This window comes from Camellia sinensis, chromosome 1 (assembly GCF_055761805.1).
Source record: "Camellia sinensis isolate YWXY chromosome 1, ASM5576180v1, whole genome shotgun sequence".
Lineage (NCBI taxonomy): Eukaryota > Viridiplantae > Streptophyta > Magnoliopsida > Ericales > Theaceae > Camellia > Camellia sinensis.
In genome coordinates this window covers 14818498-14835458 of record NC_138961.1, presented here as the reverse complement: position 1 = coordinate 14835458, position 16961 = coordinate 14818498, and the positions used below count along the sequence as shown (strand labels likewise).

The window sequence follows — 16961 nt, the reverse complement described above, 5'->3', positions numbered from 1 at the left end:
TCTTCTCCCAAAGCTCCATCATATCGTTTTTTTTTTTTTTTTTGAGGAATTTCAAGTTAACTGCAGTAGGGAGAGCCTAATGACTAATACAGCCGTCAATGGGGCGAAACCAATTATCTGAGCATCAAAATATGAGTATTTTCTTTTACAGATTCTTTCCATAGATTCGGCAACAATACAATTTCAAAAACTTAATTGATGTATATATTTATCATGTTGCCTATTTGTTGGCCACATATTGTGTACAAGTCAATCACAGCCTGACACGTGGTTCATAAGGGATAATTTAGGGAATCAATGAAGGTCTCCGGTCATCAACAGACACGTGACAACTTATATCAATGGCGATAGATCTACGAAACACTGGAATAGTCAAGATGTGCAAAGTGACGTGGCCAAACGGTTGTTTAAAGTTTAAATTCAAATTCGAGAAGGAAGTCCAACTGCAAGAATAATCTAGTGGAAACAAACTGCTTGAGGCCATGTCCAGTGATCATGGAGGTTACTTCGGTAGTTATCACCTACTTTGACCGTTGTCAGCCACTTCAACAGTTACCATCAGAGTGTATAAATAGAAAAGAAGGCTGATAGAGAATGGACCATACCCAAATTCAGAAACCAATTTATTTTACTTTATATTTTCAGTCCTTTACTTTCCAGCACTGTACATTACTGGAAAATTGATTTTTTACGTGTATTTTCTTGCGACCGCCTATTTAGCCGTGGGAAAAAATATATTTGGGACAGCATAATATAAGACAAAAGTAAGTGATAGTAAACGGTCCCAATTTATGAGTGACTTTAAACCGGGGCATTATATTTGAACCCAAAAAATATCTTAGTACGCCCAATTTAAATTTATAGAAATTAATTCTTATTATATATTAATGTGAATTTATTAATAAGGACAATCCATATTAAACCCTAAAATAATTTCTTTTTTTCCTCATGGTACACCCTAATCTATTATTTCTATTCAAATCTCTACATCTTCTTCCCCAAGAGATCAAAGCTAGTTTGTCTTCTTCTTCTTCTTCTTCTTCTTTCTCACTCCGAAACTCACCATTATCATTAATATCATTGTTTTTTTTATTATTTTAAAACCCTAAACCCTAGACAAAAGTTTGAACAATCAAGCAATGGAGGAAAGTGATAATCAAGAAAATATTTTGATTTTTATATGAATGCTTACCTCCTCTTTGATGGATTGCTTCAAAATATTATCTTGATTATCACTTTCCTCCATGTTTGATTGTTCAAACTTTCTTCTAGGGTTTATGATTTCAAAATAATAAAAAACAATGATGTTAATAATAATGGTGAGTTTGGGTAAAGTGGATTGGAGTTTTGGAGTGTGAAAGAAGAAAAGGAAGAAGAAGACAAACTAATTTTGATCTCTTGGGGAAGAAGATGTAGAAATTTGAATTGGAATAATGAATTGGGGTGTACCATGAGAAAAAAAAAATTTTATTTTAGGGTTTGATATAGATTGTCCTTATTAGTAAATTCACATTAGAATATAATAAGAATTAAAATTTATAAATTTAAATATTGGGCGTACTAAGATATTTTTTGGGTTCAAATAGAATGCCCCCTTTAAACCTCATTCAGCCCGTAGAAATGCAAGGCCCAATTTATTTCTCCTATTTCTTTTTATTTATTTGCTCCATTCCCAGTTTTTCCCTAGACAAGCATTAAAACTACTAGGATTCGACATTGATCTTCTCTCATCATCTAAAGAACACCGGTATGAATCTCTGTCTCTCTCGATCTCTAACTCTCTCTCTCTCTCAATCTTGATCTCGATCTCTCAATCTCACTCTTGATCTCTGTCTCTCTAGTACAATCTCGTTCTCTCTATATCTGCGTACACATTATCTAACCTTTTTTAGATAATTTTTCTTCTTCTAAAAATCTCTCTATACAAGTATATATATGAATTTATATTTGTATCTCTATGTATTGATTGAATAATCATCTTATTTTCAGGTTCTCAAATGATCCAATCGTTGATCGGCGGCGGTGGAAAAATCAACTCCTTTGAGAAAAGAAACTCTAACTTTCTTATTGAAGGTAAGTTCTAATCTATCTGTTTACATTTTTGTTCTGGTTTTAATCTTATTTAGATTTGTATTGAACAACTCTTTGTTAGCTTCTTGTTTACTGTCTGGGAATTAATTTCAATTTGTTAGCTTTTGTAGTTTGAATGCCATGTTAATTGACAAATGTGTTCAGTTAAAATACAGTTAATGTGTTGATTATTATTGATGTTATGATTAATTGCTGCAAATTTCAACATAGATGAATGGGAAATTAGTTTTTGTTTCCAATTCCAAAAAGAGCAGGAGTATGAACTCTAATTATTTGGTGAAATTAGGTCCTTGTTGATGAAAACTTCAATCTATTTTTCTCAAATTTTTGAATTTTTATAATGTAAAAATCTATGTGTCATATTATTGGTTCTCATCAATTTTTTTTTCTTTTTTAATTTTAATTATCAATATGACAATACCTTTCAAATTTTGTCCATTAATTAGAGAATCTTTGGAATTTTCAACAATATGGAAACTTTCTATTTCTTAAATTGATGATGAAAATCTCAATATATGTTTCTTAAATTGTTAGTGGCAATTGATTTGTAAACCACTTGTTTTTCCTTAATTGGATAGGGAATTGAAAAACAAAAAAATTTGAGGATTTCTTGTTTTTTCCTTTGTAGATTTTTTGGTTTTTGCTTTTGAGGACTTCTTGTCCTCCTTTGCACTTATCTTTTCTCCTTTTTAATAAAATTCTTCTTTATTACTGATCCAAAAAAAAAATTGAAATAATTTTTTTTACGATATAATAATAATAATAAAAAGTTATGACTTTTGAACAGATTGTTTAAGAGATGATTTTTTCTTAAATTGAGTCCTATTTCCTCTTCTTCTAACAGCATTTCTTCTTTAAATAGCCAGAAATTTAGCATTAGCTTTGTGTTGTCTATAGATTGTATTAACTTGATGAAAAAGCAGCCTTCTTGTAGGAAATCATTTTTTTCATTGTTATTGGGTGAACCTCTTGAGTAGTTAATGATTGAAGGTTTAGTAAATGATGGGACATTATAATCAATTGAAGTATTTTAGCTCGTGTTTTAAAATTGTAATAGCTTCTACATTTAGAATATGACAATGTGGGTTTATTAATGAAGATGAGGGTATTTATAAGAGTAAGAAATTAATAACAAAAAAACTAAAGCTATTTATTGGCATTTGTGTTTCTTGAAGCAATGAAGTTTACTTCGCATCTTGTAGATTATACTGTGGTTGACTAAAATATTTTAACTGATGTTTTGGTTGGGAAATCGGAGACATAGAATTTTTATACATATTATGGTATTTGTTATGACTTATTTTTTATGTTGGTTATAATATTATTTTAATTATGATCTAAAAAGTCTTTAGTTATCTAGTGTTTAGTTATGATTCTTTTCTTTTTTTTAGTTATAACCCTAAAAGGATTTAGTCATGACCTTTGTGATAATTAATGTCACATATTTCAAAACTTGCATTTCATACACCACTTTGAAGATGTCTAGCATGAGCCAGACCTTATTTGAAACCAAATTGTGAAATCACGTGAAACAAGTGAAAACACAATTGGTCCAAGCATCTATCCAAGCATACAAGCCGAAAGCATACAAGCCGAAAGCAAAAAGAAAAAGAGCAAACACAGTTTACACACATTATCTATAAAGAAGATTGTTGAACTTTTATATTAATTGTTGAGTGTTTGTAAGCATCACTTGGAGAAGAAGGTAGAGGCTTTTTTGTGCTCTATATTTTTTTTTTCTTTTTTTTAAACAAAATCAAAGCAATATTTTTAAGAGATTTTTGGGACAAGCCAAGTATTTGTGTAACACTACAAAAAATTACACTTTTGCCGATCAAAAAAATTTTGGTCACAAAAAAATCACTTTTCTGCGACTAATTTGAAATTAGTAGCTAAAAGTTCTGACTTTTACCGACTAAAGTGATTTAGTTGCACAAAAGTGATTTTCTACAACTAATTTGAAATATTAGTCACCAAAAATATATGCAAGAAGGTGAAAAATTGGACAGGAAAATAAAATCTTTTAGGGACTAATGGAAAATGTCAAAACGACGTCATTTTGATCTGTAGTGTAACTTTGGCCGACCAACACTATTGTAGGGGAAAAAAATTAAAACAGATTCAAACCCTTATAATCTATATTTCACAAATATCGCACCTAATCGAATGCGCCCTCTAAATCGTGCCACTCACCTAACCTCTTCCCCACCAGCACTGCTATCTGCCGTCCTCTCCTCTCTATCGTCAACACCGTCTGTCTTCACCTTGCCACCTTCTGTCTCTGCGCCGCCATCGTCATCTAGGTAAGGGATTTGTATCTCTATCTCTCTATCTGTCTCTCACTTTTTCTTCACCTTGCCACTGGTCTTTCTCATACTTTTCATGCTCTACAATGCCTTACCCACCAGGGCCCTCGCCCTCTCTATTTTTCATAGTATCTTCAACTCTCCCTAAAATCAATTTCAGGTATAAATCCTCTCTCTCTCACTCGTCTATAGCGATCTCGGTTTTACCCCGACCTTTATTGTGTTCCGGACTCGAGTTCCGTGATTGTATATTGTTATCTATGTCTTGTTTCCTCCCTTTAATTCTTTGAATTTGAGTTTTGGGACTTGTTGGGCGAGTTTGGAACAAGTTAGCTGTCTATTGGTATAAATGGTTGTTGCCCAGATTTTGGCCTCTTCGCTCGAGCGAGGCTTCTTGCGCTCGAGTGAGCCTTGTGAAAATGTTTCTTCGCTCGAGCGATGCTTCTTGCGCTCGAGTGTGCGTCTGTGTCCATGGCAGACCTGAAGCTTTGCATTATATGCTCGAGCGAGGCTTCTTGCGCTCGAGCGAGGCCTCTTGTTGTGTCTGGTCGCTCGAGCGACAACTCCTTCGCTCGAGCGAAGACCCCGTATATCAGTTCGCAGAAGTGATGCTTTACATCACTTTTTTATTCCATTTCTTCCCCCAAAACCCTAATCCGGCTGTCTCTCTTTCTAAAACACACCCTCTCTCTAAAAATACTCCATGATCTTGAGTCTGTCTACCCTACTCCCTTTGTTAAAGAGATAAAGTTTTACGTGGGCTTCCTTTTGATTCGAAGAAGTTTGAGTTTTGGGCATCTTCAAGTTTCTCCTTCTTCCTCTTTGAGCTCTACATTTGAAGTAGGGATTTTCTACACTCTAATTTGGTTTTTAGCTTAATTATTTGCTATTGTGTATAGATAATGAAATTTGGTTGTGGTTTGAACAAATCTAAGATTTGGTGTGAAATGAAAAGGGAGATTATTGCCCTAATTTGATTAAATCATTATTTTGCGGAAATAATTGGGATTAACATTGAAAATGTGAAATTGGAAGGTTATGGTTATAAATGGTGATATTGGATATGTATTATCACACCTATGAAAGTTTTGAATAAACTATCTATTTTGATATTGAACATCTATTGGGCTATTGGTGGAGGATAGCTATGATTATTGTAGAAATTACACGAGGATTAGGCGATTTAATGCTAATCCATTGTTGGTGTCACTAAATATGGCCATGTTATAAATACATTGTATATGTATGTTTATTGGGAGGAGAAAGGGGATGTACTCCATATGTGATTTTGTTTATAAATACATTGCATATGTAAATTTGTTTGGGAGTAGAAAAGGGATGGACTTCATTTAAAGCAAGTTGGCCGGAGTGTCTTGGGTGAAAAACCCGAAATTTTATATATAAATGGGTGCCGATTCCTTCGGACAAAACATCCATAAAATGGCAGGTTTGAAGTGTTTATGTGTGTTTTGCATAATTGGAAAACCATTGAGTTATAGTCTCATTTTGGTTGTTAAAAGATAATAAATTTAGCTCATCAATTGAGTAGCATATATATTAACTGAAAATGAATTGAAGGAAAATAGAACGAGATTAGGTCTTAGTGGCATATGAATATGCAGGCCTTATGGATGTTTTAGTGTCGGTATTGTTTATGCACGTAATATTTATACCTTTGCTAAACCTCATATATTGTGTTAGATTATTTCTACTGGGCTGTTGGCTCACTCTATATGGAAATATCATTTTCATGTGCATGTGAGATGTTTCCTCAAAGGCAATAGCGTGGATGGACTTTCGGGAAGCAAGAGCTTCTTAATTATGTCTTGTGTGTGTATGTTTGTTATTTGTAAAGCCAAGGGCTTAAGATGTAATAAGCAAGACTCAATTTGTGTAACTAAGCAATGACTTCGAAAGATATAAGCCTACATAGCATTTAACTGGCTGTTAAACAGTGAACTCTGTATATGAAAGTATGTTGTTTCTCATATTTATTCCGCATATGAGTTATCTTTATTGTATTATTTTGGGGGCGTAACACATCTCTCTCTCTCTCTCTCTCTCTCTCTCTCTCGATGTTTATGTTCATCAATGATTTCTTCTCTTTGTTTTCCTTGATTTTTCAAAACCCTATCAATCAATTTTGCATATTAATATATAAGGTTTAATTTAGTTGCTTATTAGAATCTAACATTCCTACAGTCAAATAGAACTTATGTGATTATGAAATTTGCCACTATTGCCTATTGCTGAGCCCAATATGCATTTTGTTCCTACTATTTACTCAATGTATTCAAGTATATGTAGATAGGGTAAATTAATTATGAACTCGATTTTTGATGCTCTGTGTTTTAACTTAATAAATCAAGTCTGATATATTATTTTTTACCAATTAATAATATATATACACTTTTCTAACAAATATTTTGAGTCCATGGAATGGTAGAGCTAGCACTAGATCCTCACATGAATAAAACTGGAGATATATGGCATATATGTGTCAACGTAATCTTTGCTATTCAGATTTTGTTGAAGCCACCACTTTTTGTGATAACGTTGATTAATATGGATGGCATTCCTAATTGTTCTATGCACACTGTTTCCTATATGTACTTGTATTAGTTTAAAACTTCATATTTGCATTAACTTCAAACTAGGAAAAAGTAAAAAATCAGGTAGGTTTAGGGTGTATTTTGTTTTGTTAATGCAAATATGTTAAATCTATGTCTTTCTAGTTTAAAGTCATCTTCAGGCTTCATTTGTAGTGGCATTTTTTAACCTACTATTGACTTTTTACTTTCATTAATTCATCATTACTTTCCGGGTGCATAGTATTTTCATGAGTTGATTATTTTTAATTTACGAAGATATGTATGCGCGACATGGCCCAAATCTATAGAACCATAGTGGCAAAGTTGCTGGCGTGGCATCTAAGCAAGATGTGTAAGGGTTTGAGGTGGAAGCCTACTAGGTCAGTTACCAAGACTGACACCCACTAAAGTTTCTCTCGCTTGGATATGACTTGATGCCTCCATCAATTAAGACTGGGCTTTGGGAATTTTCAAGCAATTTGTGCTTGTCCATAGGTGTGACTGATAGTTGCCAGAACTACTTTGGTTATATCATCTTCTTGGAGTTACTTCATTGTTTTAATGGTATTTCAAGCTTCAAAGTACCGCTTATACATCTATTATAAGGTTGTATATATATATATTGTATTTAAACATCACAACTCCTGTAATGTGAAGGTCATAGTAGCTAACTTGCTAGATCAAATATTCACTGATGTTGTCCAGTTATTGCAAAATGAGGTATAAAACCCAAATGCAAACATTGATTGAAAGACTAAATGCATTCGCCCACCTATGCGCGACTATAGAGCCTTTCTCTTGACTAGACTTTGTGTAATTAGACACATCCATGTGTTTTAGTGAAGATCATTATGTCTTTGGACTTATGTACTGAGCAAATATCAATGATCACTATGTGTGGGGATTTTATTTCTGAGTACCAACACGTGGCCAAGGTGACGCCGACGTGTAAGCCGAGGTACCACGTGTCTTGGTCGTGACGCCGAGGTGATCTCGGCTAGGCCGAGGTTATCTCTGAAGATATCAGAATCCAGGATAAGCGGATAAGGGACAAGAGTGCTAGAATAAAGAAGGGACTCAGCCTGGATAAGGATAAAGTTCTTAGAGAGTTTATCTTTATCTATTTGAAGAGTCTAGGATAAGCACTGAGCTAAAGTCCATTGAAGCAAGGCTTCTGTTGGGACAAGGATTGAATTAACTATAAAAGAGAGGCACCCCCATGGGTTTAAGGTACGCAATTTATATTCAAAACAGTGAGTTAAGCACTATTGATTATCTTTGAGAGATAACTGACTTGATCGTCGGAGTGCCCCCGGGTGGACGAACCACCACCGAAATCTCTTCTTTTTGTTACAATTCATTCAGGTGCCATCTATTCCGCCAGTGCTCTCCAGTTGAATACTGATTTGGCAGTGTGGTCAGAAAATCATTCACACAATTTGGCGCCATCTGTGGGAAAGAAAAGAGAATAGATGGCCAATGACGGACAGAAAGAGAAGGTGGGAGATAACACTTCTACTGGGAGTGGGAGACCTGTTGACGTTAACGTCGAGGAGGACAATTGCAACAAAGACCAGAATCACGAAGTGAAAGACGTCAGCCAGGAAGGCGACGTACCAAAGAAAACAGACCAAAGCGGATACTATAACGAAGATAACCTCCAGGTATGGAAAGATAGATGCTTGCGAAGGGACGAAGAGGTGAAAAACATGACAAACAAGTTGGCTAACCTGCAATCGATCGTCAACTTCATGATGCAAAACAATGTCATGCAGCCACCATTCCCACTGCAGGACACGCCGATTCCAGCGGCCAATGCCAGAAGGGAGGGCAGAAAACTATCCTTGTAGCCCCCCAGCACGCCAGGAGCGAAAGACATTCTCACCAGCCTTCGAGGGAGGTCGGGCGAGGAGAGCCAAGAAGGGAAGAACCTCGAAGGACACACTTCACCAAGGAAGCAGACCCCAAAGAACATCGGCATGTTCAAAGGCAGGAGTTGTGCTTCGATGCGACCAATGGAGAAAGGTCAAAAAGGGGTCACAACGAAACTGAAAGTACTGTACCTAAAAGACTAAAATCAGGAGACAGCCAAGCTCCTGGCCAGACCAAAGAGGACTTGAGAGATTACCTCAAGAGGAAGCAAGAGCATGCCGAGGTAACTTTCCCTGTTAAACCGAGAACACCATTCTCGGTAGAGTTAGACAAAGTGGAGGCCCCGAAGAGATTCAGTATGTCGAGGTTCCAGATATACGATGGGAAGTCAGACCCTAACTTTCACGTCGGATTATACCTGAACTCGATGGCATTGTACACTGGAAACGAGCCGTTGCTCTGCAAAGTATTCCCCTCATCATTCGGGGAGATTGCATCGGATTGGTTTCACAAACTGCCGAAAGGAAGTGTGAAAACCTAGAAAGGCCTGGCCGAGATGTTTGTGGCCAGGTTCATAACAAACAAACTACAGCCCTTAAGGGTAGACGCCCTAATGGCTTTGAAGATTGGCGAGGACGAAAGCCTGAGGGCCTACGCCAAGAGGTATTACGAGGTGTTCAACCGAATATCAGAATGCAACCAAGAAGTGGCCGTCGTGTCATTTAAAACCGGTCTGAAAGATGGTTGCCTACTCCGAAAATCACCGGCAAAGACATTGCCAAAAAGCATGGAGGAGCTCATGGCTAGAATTGAGAAATATACCAGAGCCGAGGAAGACATGCCAGGAACCACGGCGATAAAGCAAGAAAAAGGAAACGGCTCACCGAAGCGAGGTTGAGGTAACAATGAATCCAACAAGCAGGAGATAGGACTAAGGGCTGCACAGGCAGTCACAACTGTGTTCCGAATCCCCATTCACAAAGCCCTGGATAAAATCCAAACCCAACCCTATTTCAGAGCACCAGCAAGGGTACCAGGAGAGTTTATGGGACGAAGCCTTGGTAAGCATTGTGCTTACCATAACGAAGATGGGCATATGACCCAGGGTTGTAGAGCCCTGAAGGCACACCTGGAAGACCTGGTAAGGCAAGGCCATTTGACGGACCTTGTAGATGAGGCCAGGACAAGGGAAGAGCAGGCAAGACTGCCTCAGGCACCAGAAGCTCCACCTCCCCCAGCACAGCAGCCGCAGGCAGGCAGGCCCCAGGTAATTAATGTAATCTACTCAAAGGTCAACGAAAACAAAATACGGGGGGAGACCCAGAAGGTGAGGCACTTGTAGCATGTGTACCAAGTAAGGGAGAAAAGACCTCAGGTCGAGAAGTACTAGGGACTAGCAGTGTCCTTTACTGCAACTGACCTGGAGATGGTCCAACATCCGCACAACGATGCCTTGGTAGTATCCCTCCAGGTTGGGGAGTGCCAAGTGAAGCGCATCCTCATTGACCAAGGCAACTCTTGTGACATCATGTATGTCAGATGTTACAAGGAGCTTGGCCTTCACCCAGACGATATGGAACAATCTAATGGCCCAATGGTCGGGTTCAATGGAATACCGACATGGCCACTGGGAGCAGTAAGCCTAGATGTGCAGGTTGGCATGAAAAAGATAAAGACAGAGTTCACCGTAATCGACACACCCTCCCCTTATAATATTATCTTGGGAAGGCCATGGTTACATGCAATGGGGGCTGTTCCCTTAACATTGCATCAACTATTGCGGTTCCCAACAGAGCATAAAATAGAGGAGGTCAAAGGAGATCAGCTACAGGCAAAGAATTGCTCCATGGCAACAATGAAATCCACTTGCAGCATACGAGAACCAAAGAAGGCGGAGATCGAAGACGAGGACGTGGAAGTCCTAGAGGACGTCGGCAATGAGTCAGCCGAGAAGAGTGAAGAAGCACTGAAGAAAATCCTCGTCCATGAGGGGAATGAAGAACGTTTCTTTCTTCTCGGCTCGGGCTTAGCCGAAGAAGAGAAAAAAGAGTTGGAGGCTTTCCTGAGAACAAATATTGAGGTGTTTGTTTGGACGTCTTATGATTGACTCCGAGGTCACTTGCCATAAACTGAACGTTGACTAGTCGGCCAAACCTGTAATCCAAGGAGCAAGAAGACCGACGTTGATGCATGTCGGAGCAGTGAAAAGGGAAGTAGACAGACTTCTGGAGGCCAGGGCCATTCGAGAGGTAAATTACCCGACATGGCTATCAAATACAGTGGTGGTGAAGAAAAAGAATGGTAAATGGAGGGTCTGTGTGGACTTTACCAGCCTGAAGAAGGCCTGTCCCAAAGACAATTTTCCTCTACCCAAGATTGACCAACTGGTAGACGCCAATTCAGGGCATGGAAGGATGAGCTTCCTGGATGCCTACAGGGGTACCATCAGATAGCCATGTACCCCCCAGATGAGGAGAAGACTGCGTTTATCACCCCAAAAAGGCTGTATTGTTACAGAGTGATGCCTTTTGGGTTGAAAACGCAGAAGCAACCTACCAAAGATTGGTAACCAAGATGTTCAAACACCTGATTGGCGGAACGGTGGAAGTTTACATCAATGGCATAGTCGTAAAGACCAAGGAACCTGAAGGTCATTTGGCTGACCTGAAAGTAGTCTTTGACATCCTTAAAACATATTGGCTCCGACTCAATGCATCGAAGTGTGCATTTGGAGTTAGATCAGGTAAGTTCTTGGGATATCTGGTGACCGGAAGAGGCATTGAGGCCAGCCCAGATTAGATTAAGGCCATCCTAGAGTTGAAGAGCCCGACGTCGGCAAAACAGGTACAAATGCTGACTGAAAGGACTGTAGCCCTGAACAGGTTCATAAGTAGAAGCTCTGACAAATGCAAACCCTTCTTCAGCTTAGTGAAGAAGGTCACAGACTTCTTATGGACAGAAGAGTGCGAAGTCGCCTTGGCTGACTTAAAGAAGTATTTGACCACGGCTCTAATTCTCTCAAATCTAGCACCTGGAGAGGAGCTGTCCCTGTACTTAGCAGTTTCAGAGCACGTAGTAAGCGCAGTGGTAATCCGAGAAGAAAAAGAGAAGCAAAGGGCTGTTTACTATGTAAGCAAAACCCTGACTAATGTAGAAACCAGGTATTTACCCCTTGAGAAATTGACGCTGGCTTTAGTAATGGCTTCAAAGAAGCTGAACCATTACTTTCAAGCCTACAAAATTGTGGTGCTAACAGAACACCCTTTGAAGTCCCTGTTGCAGCACGGGGATCTGACAGGCAGAATAGCCAGATGGGCAGTGGCCTTGGGGCAATATGACCTGGAATACAGACCCAGAACAGCAATCAAAGGCCAAGTCTTGGCCGACTTCGTGGCCGAATTCACTCTAGGAGCCATCACACATCAGGCTCCGTTGAGCCGAGGTGAACGATGTCCAAGCGAGCAAGGAGGAGCCCAACCGAGGGCAACGAAACAAAGGAAGGAAGAAAAACTCAGACCCTGCAGCATTTATATCGGCAACTCCTTTCGACTATTTGTTAATGGGAGTTCAAACCGACAAGGAGCGAGGGCAGAAGTAGTACTAGTATCTCCAGATGGGCAGATACTAGAACAATCGATTCGTTTGGGGTTCAAGGCCTCAAACAATGAAGCAGAGTATAAAGCACTCATTGCAGGACTGAAATTGGCAGCGGCAGTAGAAGCAAATGAGGTAATAGTGTTTTGTGACTCCCAGCTTATAGTCATGCAGACAACGGGCGAGTTTGCAGCCCGAGATGAAAGGATGTCTGCCTATGCAAAAGAGGCCAACAGGTTGGTGTCCTTGTTTCAGAACTGCCGACTACATTAGGTTAGCCGAGATGATAACAGTCACGCTGATGCACTGGCCAACCTGGCGAGTGCAATGCAACTTGGAAAAGCAAGGACGATTATGGTTGACTACTTGTCGGGCCCGAGCATCAAACCATTGACTACAGAGCGTGAAGCAATGTGTGTGGACATGGGACCCAGCTAGATAGATGCAATAGTAGCATTCCTGAAAGAAGGAAAACTGCCAGACGATCACAAAGAGGCACACAAGATCAGATTGAAATCGACAAGATTCAGTCTGACAGCAGAGGGGCATCTCTACAGAAGATCCTTCACTGGATCCCTTTTGAGGTGTGTACATCCTTCACAAATTAAAGATTTTCTATACGAAATACATGAAGGAATATGTGGAAGCCACGCTGGGGGCAGATCACTTGCCCATAGGGCCATTACCCAGGGGTATTGGTGGCCCTACATGCAGAAAGATGCAGAAACTTATGTGAAGAAATGTGAAAAGTGCCAAAGGTTTGCACCTCTGATACACCAACCAGTAGCAGACCTGAATCCAGTATCCAGTCCTTGGAGGTTTGCCCAATGGGGCATGGATCTTGTTGGACAACTCCCCCAAGCAACTGGACAAAGGAAGTACCTGCTGGTGGCAACAGATTGCTTCACCAAGTGGATAGAAGCTGAACCCCATGCCAAGATTCGAGATGTGGATGTGAAGAGTTTCATATGGAAGAACATCATCACCTGGTTTGGGATTCCAAAAGTAATAGTTGCAGACAATGGAACACAATTTGACAGTAAGCTAATTAAGAGCTTATGTGCAAAGTTCAAAATCAAGAACTACTTTTCAACCCCAAGCTTTTCCTAAAGCAATGGACAAGCAGAAGCATCTAACAAAGTGATCTTGGATGGGATAAAGAAGAGGCTGCAGGCAGCAAAAGGAAAGTGGGTGGATGAGTTGCCCAATGTACTCTGGGCATATCGGACTACGCCGAAAAGATCAACAGGGGAATCCCCCTTTGCCATGGCTTATGGCACAGAAGCAGTCATTCCGCTGGAGGTCAGCATCCCAAGGATCAGAACCCAGGGAGTAGAGAACGGGACTAATGATGTACTCTTAGCCCGAGATTTGGATCTTCTAGAAGAAAGAAGGGAGAGAGCTGCAATTCAGCTCGCAGCATACCAGCAACAGCTTGCCAGAGCTTATAACAAGAAGGTTAACCCAAGGGAGTTTCAAGTCGGTGACCTTGTCTTGAGAAAAGTCGTCGGCAACAAGAAGGATCCCAGAGAGGGCAAGCTTGGCCCAAATTGGGAAAGACCCTACAGAATCATCTCGGTACTAGGTAATGGGGCGTATCGGCTTGAGGATAATGAGGGCAAAGAGTTGCCAAGGCCCTGGAATACTTGCAATCTTAAGTTTTTTTATCATTAAATTTTCTTGTTCCTTGTTATTAGCCGAAGTAATAAATAAAGCTTGATTTTTTTCTTGACCGATATGATAATTGATAGCGTTTCCAGAAAACATGTATAATGAGAACGAAAGTGGAACTCAAGTTCACATTAGGGGGCAGAGAGTTAGATGATGGTTTTAACACTTGTTGAAATTTGAGAAAAATTTACAAGTTGAAGTTAAACCGAGATCATGTTTAACACTTGTTGAAATTTGAGAAAAATTTACAAGTTGAAGTTAAACCGAGATCATGATTAACACTTGTTGAAATTTGAGAAAAATTTATAAGTTGAAGTTAAACCGAGATCATGTTTAACACTTGTTGAAATTTGAGAAAAATTTATAAGTTGAAGTTAAACCGAGATCATGTTTAACACTTGTTGAAATTTGAGAAAAATTTACAAGTTGAAGTTAAATCGAGATCATGATTAACACTTGTTGAAATTTGAAAAAATTTACAAGTTGAAGTTAAACTAAGGTTATACACTTGTTGAAATTTGTGAAAAATTTACAAGTTAAACTGAGTACTCATGTAGTTGCCGATGAAAACCGTTAGTGGGTGTAGCCGAGGTATTTCACCACAAAAAAATTACACAGATAAAGTGTGTGTTGAAGATATGCAAAATATTCTAAGTATGGAATCATACAAGAGCAATAAAAGACAAAGATACAAGCATTCGGGAAAGGAAGTTGTATTAACATTCAAAAGATGACATGTCGGCCAAAACTTACAATTGTTCCAAGAAGAAGAAAAGCAAAAGTACAAAATACAAAGGAAAAGGACATCAAAATTAAGACTCTTTGGCAATACCAGATGGTTGGGTTTGAAGTTCAAAAGACTGCTAGGAGGACATCTCGGCAGCCTTCTCAGCCGCAAACTCAGCATCTATTTCTTGAACGGTTTGACTGAGGCTCTTGTCGGCGAGAGGCACGTCCGAAGATGCCTTCTCAGGAGTAGCATCCTTGGGAACCTCCTCACCCTCTTCATCTTGAGTCAACTCTAGGACTTGCTCATTTTGAGTAGGGGAGTTGGTCCCAGCAGCTTCCTTGGACTTCCTCACCAAAGCCTCCTCCTCAGACTCAGAATCGTCGTCGGATTGGCTTGGAGTTGGGAGGAAAGGAAGAGGAAGTACGTCGGCATTCCTGAGGAGGGAGTCCTCGGGGACTTCGAGCTTTTTTAGCAAGGTCATCCAACCAAGGGTGAAACCCTTGTTGCATGCCTGCTTCACCTGTTTTTCGTAGTCTGCCGTGACATCGGCTACCCCCTCATTGTATCCCTTCTGATCGACGACCTTGAGCTCGGCATCTTTTGTGGCCAAGGCGTCTTACAGTTCTTTATGGGCCTGAACCATCTTTTCCTTGGCCTCTTTCTTTTCGGCCTCAAGAACTTTCTTGATGGCCTTTCTAGATTCTGCCTTCTCCTCGGCCTCATCTTTGGCTTTGACAGCAGCCTCGGCCTGGTCTGCCAGTGTCTTCATTTTTTATTGTAAGTTTTTGTTGGTCTTCTGCAGACTAGAGACCTCCCTCTTCTTGTCGGCCAGCTCCTTCTAGTTCTCAAAGGCTTGCATTTAGAAGGAATGAGCATGCTGGATGGCCTAAAAGTGAACAAAACAGAAGGTAGTAAAATTCTCTAAATTATGGAAAAATAGAGAAAGAAAATTACCAGGTAGAGTGACTTACCTGAACGAAGTGCTGTAATATCAGAGCAAAGTTTTCATACTCGTTCATCTCGGCGTTTCGGTTGAGATCTCTAGGAAGGAGCAGAGCTGTGCTAAGAGCAACACCGACGTTAACATAATCGGCACTATCATCAATTTTGAACGGCCTATCCTCCAATGTAATAGGTGGAGCCTAGGGGGCATCATATTTCATTGAGCCCAAAGCTGTTGCAGATTCGGACCTTGGCCTCTTTGACCTAGTGGATTCGGATGGTTGGGCCTCGGCGGGCCTTTTCTCGACGGCAGAAGGGGTTTTCTCACTCGAAGGCAATTTGGAAATTGGCAAGGTGTCCTCAGTATCAATCTGAGTCACCGTTGCCTTTGGCTGAGCTTTCTTTATCCTTTTTTGTTTTGGTTTTGGGGGCTGAGTTGGTGCTGGTTGAGCGTCTATGGCAGATGGAATGTTGCCCAGGAGATCTTTAGCAACTGCTTTCTAGCGGCCCATCTTGGCAGCAAAAACAATTCGTCACCAGCGTTGGCGTTGGGATGGTGGGATCAGATATGGAGCTGAGGTTGATGGCTGCTCAGTTAGATCAGAGGTTGATCCTTGATCTGGTCGAGATATGGAGGCGGCTTGAGGAGTTGTGGTAGAAGGGGGCGATTGGCTTTTTTTCTTTTTTGGGACGTCGGGGAGTACTGATTTGTAGGTTAGGATGAAATTGAGTACCAAAGGGACTCTGCATTTGTGGACTGACAGGTCCAGTAGCTTCTTCAAGTCTTTGCTGGGGAAGAAAGACTGGTGGAAGCCCTTTGGTGGCTGAGGAAGAGCTACAAGAAAAACAGACTTTAGAATAAACGAAGTATTGATGACTTTAAAAACGATAAATACAAACACTGGGCTCTTACCATTACCCTCTACAAAGACTGTTCGAGGAAGAGGGTAGAGGTGGAGGTTCTCGTCTAGAGTGAACTCCCAGTTTCCCGAGGTAATAAAGTAGTCATCCCTAGCTCCCTTGTTGGAGTCTGGGAGGTCGGCAACGATTTTGTACTCTGTGGACCTCGGTTTAAGGTAGTAAATATAGCCTATGTCTTTTTTGAGGCCACACATGGTGTAGCAATATTGAATGTCGGCTAAAGTAGCTCTAGCGTTTTCTTGT

The 16961-nt window shown here is 40.0% G+C and overlaps 1 pseudogene; it reads left to right on the top strand.

Moving 5' to 3' along the window:
* The first annotated feature begins 3004 nt into the window (after positions 1-3004).
* On the top strand, positions 3005-3104 carry LOC114300097 (small nucleolar RNA snoR74; annotated as a pseudogene).
* Positions 3105-16961: the final 13857 nt, after the last annotated feature.